At 31.9% G+C, this 13,366-nt stretch overlaps 1 long non-coding RNA gene across 1 annotated transcript; it reads left to right on the forward strand.

The window, feature by feature from the left end:
• The first annotated feature begins 469 nt into the window (after nucleotides 1–469).
• On the forward strand, nucleotides 470–8,950 carry LOC127714414 (uncharacterized). Its single transcript, XR_007987724.1, has 3 exons — nucleotides 470–611; nucleotides 5,252–5,339; nucleotides 8,705–8,950. It is a non-coding gene; the product is annotated as an uncharacterized LOC127714414 (long non-coding RNA).
• Nucleotides 8,951–13,366: the final 4,416 nt, after the last annotated feature.

Consider the following 13,366-nt stretch of genomic DNA (forward strand, 5'->3'; position numbering starts at 1 on the left):
AGATATAAATAAAAAAAAAAACAACCACTGACAAAGTGTCTGACTTTTCTAAGAAGTACAAGCAAATAATATTTATAAAAAATACCGTATTAAAAAAAATTACTGAAAGCAAGCCCATTGTATTTTACATGCTGATATGAAATAGCGACGTGCTACATTCTAATGGCGGTGGCTGATTCACAAATCAACGTCTTAAACAGTACACGAAGGCACGATGTTGTACAATGCACAAAATATTCCTTTGTCCTCTGTTTTGTTTTTTAACCGCGCGATGAAATATGAACTTTTTATGTGTTTGAAAATTTCATCATATTATTCAATAGATCATTTAAAAGATAAAAACACGAATTTTGGAAGGTTTTTGTAGATATCTTTGGATAAAATATAACAACCGTTTCAAATATTTCACTTTAGATTTAATACCAAAAACCTCAACAACGACATCAGAAACAACCACAACACTATCATTATCATCTCTCGAAAGAACGACCTCGACCTTACAGACAACAAGTAGACAAGTATCATGTGACCAAGGCTGGTTTACGATAGGTACAGGCTGTTACCTGATTTCACCTCCAGATTCTACAAGACAGGTTTGGCAGAATGCGTCGGTAAGAGGCATAAGATGCAAATAACCATCAGTTCCCCGTTAATAACAGATCATTATCATATTAATTATTTTCATTAGATTGTCAAAATCGCAAAAAAATGATTTTTAAAAAATCAAACAAAAGAATTTGAATTTCTCACTTGATTTATTTTGTAATCTTTACTAGAAGTATCGACGATCTTCGGATCTTGTACTTTATCAAATATATGTTATATATAATTACAGGATTTTAACGAACATCTTTTTTTTTCTAATTAAGTGTTGACGAATACTACCACCAAATCAGATCGACTTGTTGTATTACCGATTGTTTGTACGACTTGAAATAAATGCAGAATTTGCTAACCATTCCGGAGCACTTGAGAACACATCGGTTTCAAGTGGGTTCGTATTGCTCAGTCTGTTGTTTGTTTGTCTTTTGTTCGGTTTTCGGTTTTTGCTATGGAGTTGTCAGTTTAATATCTTCGACTTATGAGATTGTTTATCCCTTTGGCATCTTCCGCCTCTCTTTCCTGAATAGCGTACTTTTGTGTCTTATACTTTAGTTTGTGTTCAATGAAAACATATACATTGTAAATGAAATGAGTTTGTAGCATTGGTAGTTTTCGTTTTTTGGTCTTTATGGAGGAATGAAAGCAAAATTGTTCACACGAACTTGTTATATATTTACCAGGTATCTAAGCAATCCTCTAACATGCGTTAGCAATTATCGCACGATCAAGAATCCAGCATTTAGTATTAAAAAATCAAAATACGTGGCGCTTTTGCTTTTGTAGATAAAACAAATTCAGTCAACAGAAGAAACGGATATTAAGCTTTACTTCAAATGTCTGATTATCAAATTCTTCGTTTATTGTGAACTGTATAAAAATCGGTTGAAAAAACAGAACTTGCATGACAAAATGTTTAAAATTTGACATTCAGTTTGCATGATTAAAATAGAATAAAATGTAACAATTTATATTTTAGTACAAGTAATATCTCCATAAACATTACCATACGCAAACAGCTTTAAAACATTGCATTGTAAGAATAATTAAATAAGTAAAATGTTGGAAGTGCTTTCGTCCATTTAACATAAAAATCTGCGAATGATGTAATTGCTTCCCTGTTTCCTCATTTACGTCTGATTACGTGATAAAGAGCATTTACATATTTCTTTTTTTTAACTCCTTAACATGCTACAATTAGCATCTGAACACAATTTATTGTCATAATATGTCCGGACTTTTTCTATTTGAAGAATTTTTAAATAAACATCGCTATATATAAACCGAAACCACTCGATCTATAGGTTTTCTCAATTCCATTTAATGAAAGGTATAATAATGCCAATTGTTTTGATGTTCAGCAGAATACGTTATAAAAACATGAAATTACTTTACTGAGGGATAACCTACATGTAGTTGTAGTCAGAGACTTAAAAGTTTCTCCGAGTATTGCTTGAAAAACCCAGTAGGGGGCGACCATTTGATTTTCGGGGAAAAGGGGAAGAAGATTTTGAAAAATGAATATCCTGGCTTGGTAAAAACTGAAAATAAATAATCTGTTTTAATCAAGTTCAAAGTAATCCTAAATTTTGTAAGAATTAATCAAAATTATATTATCTTGTTCATTATAAAAATAAAAATAAAATTATCTGGCTCATGTATGATAAATAATTTATATAATAACAGAAAAAAATTGAACACTAAAAAACAGGATACAATAGTTTCAATTCAAACGTATATCAAGATGACATTTACTTTATTTCACAAAAATGCCGTTTCAAAAATCAAGTAAAATTCAGTATTGCTCAAAAAAGCGAAATATGTCTTTGGTATCAACTTTAATTTTCTTAAAAAGATGAATATTTATTTCAACGCCATCCAAATATCTGTTATAATTTTGAACTTTATCCAAGGTACAATATGACAAAAACAATCATTTAAGGCAACAAAGGTTTCCAAAAAGTATTACCGTCTACAAAAAAAGAAGTTTTTATCTGTCCTTGTTTGAATAATACAACAATAATTGATGCTAATACCAGGTAGGAATTTCCTATACCTGCTTATAAAGTAATGAATTCGAGGTAAGAAAAAAAAGATACCAGTTATTATATTCAACAAAAATATATATTTCAAATGCATGTTGTACTGTATTCGACTATCACAGTTCTGCACGTTATAACTTTGAAATAATTGAGTATTTTTAACCTTAATATGAAGTTATTAATAGTGTTGTAGGTGTAACACAAACTCACAGCCGAATGTGAAAGTACGAATAAAAATACGAGAAGTTTTAAATGAAAGTGATATACAAGACCATGATCTATGAAAATAACAGACATTGAAAAAGAAAATACCGAGAGAAAATCAATAGCATCCAGGGATGGGCTCGATTACTGACAAATGCTATCGATTAATAATCGATTACTTGAAGGATTTTTGTGTTATCGATTGATAATCGATTACTTTATCAAAAGTAATTACATTACATTTTTTGTACTTTTCGATTACTGTCAATTACATGCTACAAAATTATAAAAAAATATATAAAAAAGTATGTTACACACAATTATGTTGCTTACGTGGCTTGGAAATTCAGACTTTACAAAAACAACATTTAAGCATTGTTTCCAAATTTTATGTAAACAGTTGTTTTCTAGATGGAAGCTCTTACTGAGGATCTGAAATCTTCAAAAGTTTTTGAAATTTTGGTTTTCAACATGAGTGAGTGGTGATAAAGTTCTTGCATTGACTTCGCATTGCATCAATCACTTCTTTATAGTTCAGGTTATTTTGAAAATTTCTGCTGTCGTACTGACTTAAGTTAGGTTTTTTGTTTTTACTCATTATTCACAGGTATATTTATTTGAAAATAGTTCATTACAATGCTGGAAGTATCATCTTAAAAAAATTATTTAAAACGTAGAAGATTTAATTAGTTCAGCTAATTTTAAAGATAGAAATTCATGATTAAAATTGCAAATTTAATGTGCGTATTGTTATGCGTTTACTTTTCTACATTGGCTAGAGGTATAGGGGGAGGCTTGAGATCTCATAAACATGTTTAACCCCGCCGCATTTTTGCGCCTGTCCCAAGTCAGGAGCCTCTAGCATTTGTTAGTCTTGTATTATTTTTAATTTTAGTTTCTTGTGTACAATTTGGAGTTTAGTATGGCGTTCATTATCACTGAACTAGTATATATATTTGTTTAGGGGCCAGCTGAAGGACGCCTCCGGGTGCGGGAATTTCTCGCTGCATTGAAGACCTGTTAGTGACCTTTATGCTGTTGTCTGTTCTATGGTCGGGTTGTTGTCTCTTTGACACATTCCCCATTTCCATTCTCAATTTTATTAATTAATCCTTTTGTTTGGATATCATCCCTAATTACAGGTTATGAATGAAACTGCCAATGAAGTAAGATTTATAACCTGGGGCAATATAAAGTAAATCATTAACTTAATTAGACATAATTGAAATCAAAACCAAGTCTGCATCTGATTGATTAGAAGTCTTTGATCATCTACATATGTAATTAGTAAAGACAAAAATTTTGTTGAGAATTTATTATTCTCTTTTCAAAATTATAAACAGTATATATTTTTAGTGTCAAAGTGGATTACATATATCTATATCTAAACAAGAATTTCAATGCATAGCCATTGATTCTTGTTAAAAGGATTTTGTGTACTTTCTAAATTTTTATATTATAACATAATGACTTATCACTGTTTATCTATTCTAAGCTAAAATTCCAACTCTTATTGAAAATAATGCTTTAAGGAACTTTGATACAAATAAGCTTACTACTACAATGTAGTACAGAACTTAAATTAAAAGAGGGGCGAAAGATACCAGAGGGACATTCAAACTCATAAATCGAAAATAAACTGACAACGCCATGGCTAAAAAAGAAAAGACAAACAGACAAACAATAGTACACAAAATACAACATAGAAAACTAAAGACTAATTTCATATTTTAAATCTATTTTCTTATTTTGATACGATTACCCCATCCCTGATAGCATCACACAAGACTAAAGCAACACAAACTTTTATTTAAAACTTGGGATGAAATCAGGCTTTTGAAGGATAAGCAGATTCTGATCTACTATGTACAGGCACCCGTCTTGTTGCCAATGACAAGTAAACTTCGGTGATAAATCTCATTCGGCGATAAGTCATGAACGAGAAAAAACATAATTTTGATATTACTGGTCATCGCTGACGGAAAATACATTCCATCACAGTCGACCAAATCATGTCATATAAATATACCGGTGGAAGCACTCAATGCCAGGAGAGAACTATGAACATTAAAAAGTCGCTTCGAACCATGTCAAACACGCAAATTCACCTTTCATATTTAGGATTGTTTTAACAAATTAATTGAATGGTTTTTTTTATTGAAAGAAAGTTCTAGTTTCATTTTAAAAACATACTAAACCAATCGATAATATTAACGGTATCAATTTTACTGCATCAGATGCGCATTTCGACAATAAATGTCTCTTTAGTCATGCTCGAGGACAAATATTTTAAACAGAAAACCCAAGTACTTACTACTGGGCTGGTGATACCCTTAGGGACTAACAGTCCACCAGCAGAGGTACAAACTTATTTCTAAACAAAATATACTTTTTTTCCTTTGCAGGAAATTTGCAAAAATAGTGGTGGTTTTCTAGCGGCCATAGAAACTGAAGAAGAAAATCAACTGTTAAAAGAATACGTAGGATCCTTAGGTAATTAAATTGATAATAAAAATTACATTTTTATATATAATATAATAGTATTCAATATGTCAATCATTAGATTTTAAATTTAACCACTTTTTATTATATGCAAATGTATTCAGCATTGACGAATGTTATCCTTATCATTATTATTCATTTACCGTCTTACAAGTTTGACTGTTTAACGGCTATTCAAAAAAGGTTTAACAACACAACTTCTGAATGAAAATACAGTAAAACAAAATTACGATTCATCTTATAATTTTGTGTTTTCTTTATCCTCAATTATTTGTATTCAAATGTATACAGTTATTATGGTCAATTTTCAGACAGCTACACTGTTCGCAAACTTTGAAGGAAGGGGTCAAAATTGAGTCACAGTTTAAACAATGTTTTGCACATGGTCTAGTTGAAATATGCACAAAACGCACAGAATTAACGAAGTGATGAATCTGTGGCATAATTGATGAGTCATTGATTACATATGAACAGGAACTAAGTTATATTTCCCTATCCAATTTTTTTTTTCACAGAATACACAGGCATTCCTTTTTTAGCCCATACGTTTGTTTACATTTTTGTGACAACAAAACGAAGCTTTTATTACATTGTGTGTGTCTTGTAATAGTTTTCATTTAGAACACGAAAAAGGGTCAATACATTTGTAAATTAAAGCACTTCAATTGTGATTGTGGAGTTTTTCTTCCGGTCAGTTTGTAGTATAGCTTAGCATTTTCTATTTCAGTTTTATGGCTGCTAGGTAACCACGATTATTACTGAGTTATAAAATCTTTAGTTTTAAGTTTCAAAAATTATGTATTTATTTCTGTGTTTATGTTTATAGCTAATTCTCATCTAAGAATCAGATGAAGCTCTTACTGAGGATCTGAAATCTTCAAAAGTTTTTGAAATTTTGGTTTTCAACATGAGTGAGTGGTGATAAAGTTCTTGCATTGACTTCGCATTGCATCAATCACTTCTTTATAGTTCAGGTTATTTTGAAAATTTCTGCTGTCGTACTGACTTAAGTTAGGTTTTTTGTTTTTACTCATTATTCACAGGTATATTTATTTGAAAATAGTTCATTACAATGTTGGAAGTATCATCTTAAAAAAAAATTTAAAACGTAGAAGATTTAATTAGTTCAGCTAATTTTAAAGATGGAAATTCATGATTAAAATTGCATGCATGAATTAATCCTTTTGTTTGGATATCCTCCCTAATTACAGGTTATGAATGAAACTGCCAATGAAGTAAAATTTATAACCTGGGGCAATATAAAGTAAATCATTAACTTAATTAGACATAATTGAAATCAAAACCAAGTCTGCATCTGATTGATTAGAAGTCTTTGATCATCTACATATGTAATTAGTAAAGACAAAAATTTTGTTGAGATTTATTATTCTCTTTTCAAAAAAAGTAAAATCAAAAAAATACTGAACTCCGAGGAAAATTCAATCGGAAAGTCCCTAATCATACGGCAAAATCAAATGACAAAACACATCAAACGAATGGACAACAACTGTCATATTCCTGACTTGGTACAGGCATTTTCAAATGTAGAAAACGGTGGATTGAACCTGGTTTTATAGCGCTAAACCTCTCACTTGTACGACAGTCTTATCAAATTCCGTTATATTTACAACGATGCGTGAACAAAACAGACATTATAAATAAAATAGTCAAAATATGGATACAGCAGTCATCACTGTGTTACAATATCAAAACAAACAATTATTTACAAAATTATAAACAGTATATATTTTTAGTGTAAAAGTGGATTACATATATCTATATCTAAACACTTCAATTGTGATTGTGGAGTTTTTCTTCCGGTCACTTTGTAGTATAGCTTAGCATTTTCTATTTCAGTTTTATGGCTGCTAGGTAACCACGATTATTACTGAGTTATAAAATCTTTAGTTTTAAGTTTCAAAAATTATGTATTTATTTCTGTGTTTATGTTTATAGCTAATTCTCATCTAATTTTGGAGGGTTTTTTACGCTTCGGCTATAAATATTTTTTTTGATGCTGTCTGAAATAAAAATAACAATAGTTTGCCAATGTTCAAATCTCTTAAATCTATTAAGAAGATTCTAATCAAGGTAACAGCCAATAACTGAGGGAATCGGGGGAATTCCAAAAGGAACGAGATCGAGTGCCTCGATATAGTAAGCTTTTCCGACTTTGTATGCATCACCGCCTTGCCAATCCATACTCAGATAAATGTCAAAACTGTTTTTCACTTGATGTCAACTCATTTTATGCTGCGCAAAATAATCTCAGGATTGCTATAAGTTTAAAATAAATAATGTTAACACATTTGTATCAACCCACAGGTAGAGAAACACCATTTTAATCGAGTTTATTTTTTCAATGTATTTTTTTTTATCACATCTCAACCAATTTGGCTAATATTGTTTATCAAAGATTTTATTTTCTGAATTTCTATCCATAAACCAAACATCAGCAAATTTGATGGAAAATGGAAGAGAATGTAACCCTTTCCTCAGAATATTCAAATTCGGTTGGTGAAAATTAATAACTATTTTCCTGGCATTTTGGGAATTTATGAGAGATATGTGAAAATTTGTATAACTGGAATCTCAATTTAATGTTTTAATTCCTGACAGTTTCAATGAATGACCTTTTGTTTTCAAAATCAGCCTAAAACGAGAGAACATTTAACGCAAGAATAAATTTTTGGAGAAAGTCTGAAATGAAACATCTGCATTTTCGCTAAAAAGAACAATACTTTTATGTGATGTCTACAATGTAGAATGTTGATTAGCTTTATCAGCTGCGATGTGGACTAATAGGAGACTTCTTTTGACAATTATGACTCCCTTTGTGTCATTCCAAAATTACACATGGCCTACTTCATTATATTCCTCGTCTAGAATAGACCCAGTAAAGATAATGGAGACAAAATCGGCAAGACTTGAGTAAACAAACCGTTACCATAGAAGAAAAGTGACATTTGCTACCCATTATTAACACAACGAAAAGCCAATGAAAACATCTCCGTTTCATATGATATTACAGGATAAGCGACCCAAAGTAACACATTTGTGGTATTACTTACATTCATATCACAACCCTTTCAATGTGAATCTAAACACATTATAACACTTCATGTGGGTAATATATAGCAGTCATACACAATAAATGAAACTTCAAATGACATGTGCTTTTTTCATTTTAAAACAATTAACTGACATGTTTCATCAAAAAGCAATCTCTAGTTGTGTTGTACTGAACCTGATGTTTGGTACTTAAACTTTATTTATATAATAATGACAATATCTGGTTCGAATACAGATATAGTCAGAACTTTAACCTGGATTATAAATATCATGTATAATTGTAGGTGCAACTTCAAAAGATTATTTCATCGGAGGTTCTGATTTACAAACTGAGGGCACTTTTGTATGGGAACATAGCGGTGACCTTGTTAATTTACATGGTAGTGGTTTGTTCCATGACTGGATGTCATTAAATCAGCCAGATAATACCGATGATCTCCATTGCATGGTACTTTATGGACAAGCCAGTCATATGTGGAATGATGTTTCATGTACATACGCTAGGGAATTCATTTGTGAAAAAGACCCATTATGACGTCATATAGTATTATTATTTCATGCAAATATCATTGCAAAAATAATAGTCTAAATACAAGCTAAATGAAGGGTTATTTCAGTGATTTGAGTTTTCCTCAAACTTTTAAACTCAAATCATCAAAATGCATGCGTCTGTTCAAATAAAACAGGATAGTGGAACACAAAAGGAAAATGTCTGGGCGGATAGGCGGAGTACTTACTGCTTGCTATAATATAAAAATTTTATATTATCACAAATAGATGAAATCCAATCAGATTATGAAAGCGTGTAGGCGAAAATAAACATTTCTGGTACCAAAACCGGATTAAAATGAAACATTTTAAAATTCCCCCCCCCCCCCCAAAAAAAACAATTGATAGCAACACTTTCTAAATTTCATGATTCCGAAGCGCTTTTCTGGATTTACCTTCATCGGGAACGCGCAAAGCCGAATATTTATAAGCCAAAAATTAATAAGAACCGGAACAGTTGAAGAGCTATATGATCAAAAGGGACATGAACATAATGGAATAGAAAATGAAAGAATATGGAGTAAATGTACATGGGACAAAATCGAACACAATACATAGAAAACATAGAAAATTATCAATGAACAGGGCTTTTATTCCTGTTCTTCATCTTGACAGTTGATGTAGGGTCTTCAACAATGAACGAATCATTCATACCCTACACCAAGGTCAAGACGGCCCCTAGCGTCGACTTTAGCGGTACTATTGATAAAAATAAACCACAGTTCATCGTCTTGCTCCCCATCCGCCTCGGAGTGTCAACTTGTGCGATGCTTGTGTACGACAGTTCTCCAGTCGAAAGCACCAGGTATACAAGAATAATCCATCTAAGTTGAACTTTGACTGAGGAAATACTTTTTCCCCATTTATATTAAAAGTACAAGATTTGATAACTCTTTGAAGAAATGCCAAACTTTTCACAGATGGAGAAAAAGGAAATATATTTAACCAATTGTGTCAATCTGTATTTACAAACGAAAAATATGATAAAATTCAAGATACAAGTAAAAGCCCCACCTTCAAATGCCATAAGAAGTCATCAATGAAGCGGTTATTTCCAAATTATTGTCAAACTCGATTTAATATAAAGCGCCCTTGTAACATCAATAGCCATATCTTGAAAGAACTGAAGGGAATAGTGTCTTACAATACAAATTAAAAAGTGACTTGAGACTAAAGAAACAACCAAGGATTAGGATCTTGCTCCAGCTTTCAAGAAGAAGAAAACCCGTAAATACAAGCCAATATCCTTAACTGGTAAATGTTTTAAGCTCATGGAGCATGTCGTTACCATAAACATAATGTCTCACATAGAAAACCATCATATCTTATATAAAGTTCAGCATGGTTTTAGAAAATCAAGGTATTCTGAAACCCATCTTATAGATTTCATGCAAGAACTGGCACGCAAGAACAATATAAAGTGACACACAAACAAATCAATCATAATGAACTTTGCTAAAGTGTTCGACAAATTTTTCCATCGTCGCCTCATATATAAGTCGAAAACAAACTGACAATGCCATGGCTAAAAACAAAAGACAACCAAAAGACAAACAACAGTATACAAACACAGCATAGAAAGCTAAAGACTGAGCAACACGAAACCCCACAAAAAACCGGGGGTTATCTCAAGTGCTCCGGAATGGTAAGCGGAACCTAATCCACATGTGCCACCCGTCTTGTTGCTCATGTAAGTACTACCCCGGTGATATTGATTGATTGATTGATGTTTAACGCCACTTTCAGCACTATTGTGCTATTTCGTGGCGGTCAGTTTTTATTGGTGGAGGAAGCCGGATTGCCCGGAGAGAAACACCGACCTTCGTAAATACGCGGTGATAAACTAAACTTCTATGGTGTACAAAATGGTAAACAAAACATTGGATCCAAGCATTTCTATATGACAGAACACAGGCAGTTGTAATCAATGGCATTACTTCCATCTCAGTACCCGTAAATTTTGATGTACCCCTAAGGAACGGTATTAGGTTATTACTGTTCATCTAATACTACATGTGTTAAAAATTACCAACCTGACTATCTATAATACAGCAAGCTTAAACTCTTTGATGATGACAGCATTATTTATTAAGAAATTAAAAAAAAACCAAGTAGATTCCCATAAATTATATAATGATTTAGATGCAGCGTAACGATTTGGATCAGATTGGTTCGTAGTATTTCATCCAAATAAATTTACTAAACTTAAAAAAACCACGTACATGCAGAGTCATATCCTTTACAATAGATTCTTGAACCAGTATAGTGTCTGCAAAATATCCCGGATCCAATGTCTTGTAGCCATTCAAACTCATGTTCATGAACCAACCGACGATTGAAGAAGACGGACATAGAGACATATCCAAACTTCCAATATAAATATAAGAAGGTGTGGTATGATTGCCAATGAGATAACTATCCGCAAGACACCAAATGATGAAGAAGCTAGCAACTACTAGGTCACCGTACGGCCTTCGACAATGAGTAAATTCCATACCGCTAAGCAAGCTAAAAAAGTCCCCGAAATGACAAGCGTAAACAAATTCAAACAAGAAAACTAACGACCTGCTTTATGTAAAAACAATAAACAAAAACAAATAAGATAAAAAGCAACAAACGACAACCACTCAATTACAGGCTCTTGATTTGGGACAGGAACATATATAATGTGGGGGAGGAGGTCAAACATGTTCGCAGTTTTCCTATCATTCCTCTAACCCGGTAAAGTGGTGTAACAGTTCAACATAAGAACAATCTAAAAAAATCAGTTGAAGAGGGCTTATTCATTAGATCACAATACAAAGCACAAAAACACTAGATACAAAGTACAGATCTGAGAGTGCAAGCAGTAACTGTAAGCTAGTTCAAAGCCAATACCAGTCTTTTTTGGTCGCACAATCAAACAATTTGACCTACTCCCTTAGACCAATCTGATTAAAATACATATCCTGTGTCCAAGCTTCCCTTGTAAGGGAAACTTGGACACATTATCTGTTTTTTAATCAGATTCTCCCTTTGACCATGATTAAAACAACTTCTGTTGGCCGCTTCAGATAGCAGCTTACTACAGCTGTTATCTCCAGTTTTAAGTCACTACACCCAAACAAGGAGCTCTGTTTATATATATATTCTCAATATTGAATTGTCACTTTCATAAAAAAATCCAATATAATAAATATGTTAATCATGCATACGCAACAACATATATTCATCCTTATATTGAAGCCTTGTTGAACCTAACAAGAAGAGTTTGTTATACTCAAATACAGCATTTGTAGTTTTGATCAATGTAGATCCATCATAATTATTTTCATAAAATAGTTCTCTAAACCCATTTCGAATTTGACTAAACTATATACTAAAGAAAGTAAAAATACCGAAGGTAAATTCAAAAAGGGGGAAGTCCATAAAAACTCAAACGTTAAACTTTATTAACCAACGAATCGAATGGAAAACACCTGTCATATTCCTGCCTTGGTACAGACATTTTCCGAAGAAAATGGTAAGTTAGAGATAGTTTTATAGCTAGCTAAACCTCCAAAAACAAAGGTATAAAACAATTTACAGTATACATTCTAAAATTCAGACATTTACTTTGTAGCAGCCAATATTAGGTTGTCACTTCAGTATTTTGAATAAGTTTGGATAAATAACTAAACCTTGATTGTGGATCCATTTTATGTTGGGAAATGTTGACCGTTTCAAATGTACTTATTATTATATATGGTACATTTTTCCTATTTATTTTTTATTATTCTTAACCTTCAATGGATGTTGCATTTTTATAATCATGGTTACTATTGATTCAAGCCTGTATTAGTGCCTGTAAAAGATACCATCCGTTAACTCGTCAAATGCATTTCCGAGTTTAAAAGATTAAATACTAGGGAAGGATTAAAGACGGATAAAAAGTTAATACTGTCACACTTTTTACATTCTAACATACAAGAAATTGTCGCACTGAAAATATTTCTACTTGATATTTGTCGGGAAAATTAATTTTCCAGTGTTGCTTTTATAATAACATATTACCAATCATGATATCAATATGTATGCTTTTTATCACATTGTGCTTGTTTTGTTTCCAGTGGTGTAATGTAATTATCTTATAGACATGTAATAGAAATTGCATATGATTGATTTCATCAGACGATAATCACTTCCTTCCACTACTTCGGATTTTTCATGTTATGTTGGAACCCTCTTGTATGTAGGAATCAATAATACACCCAACATCATGACAGCGGTTACAAAGCTGATTGTCAATTTCAACTTTATTTTGAATAAGGATTAAACAATCTGATTATGTAGTAGCCCTTTTTGTTGTCTATACAACATTGTCATTTATTCATGACAATGTCATTCGATATGTTTAAGCATCACTGCTATTTAACACT

Source organism: Mytilus californianus, unplaced genomic scaffold (genome assembly GCF_021869535.1).
Source record: "Mytilus californianus isolate M0D057914Y unplaced genomic scaffold, xbMytCali1.0.p SCAF_1, whole genome shotgun sequence".
NCBI classification, from domain to species: Eukaryota; Metazoa; Mollusca; class Bivalvia; order Mytilida; family Mytilidae; genus Mytilus; species Mytilus californianus.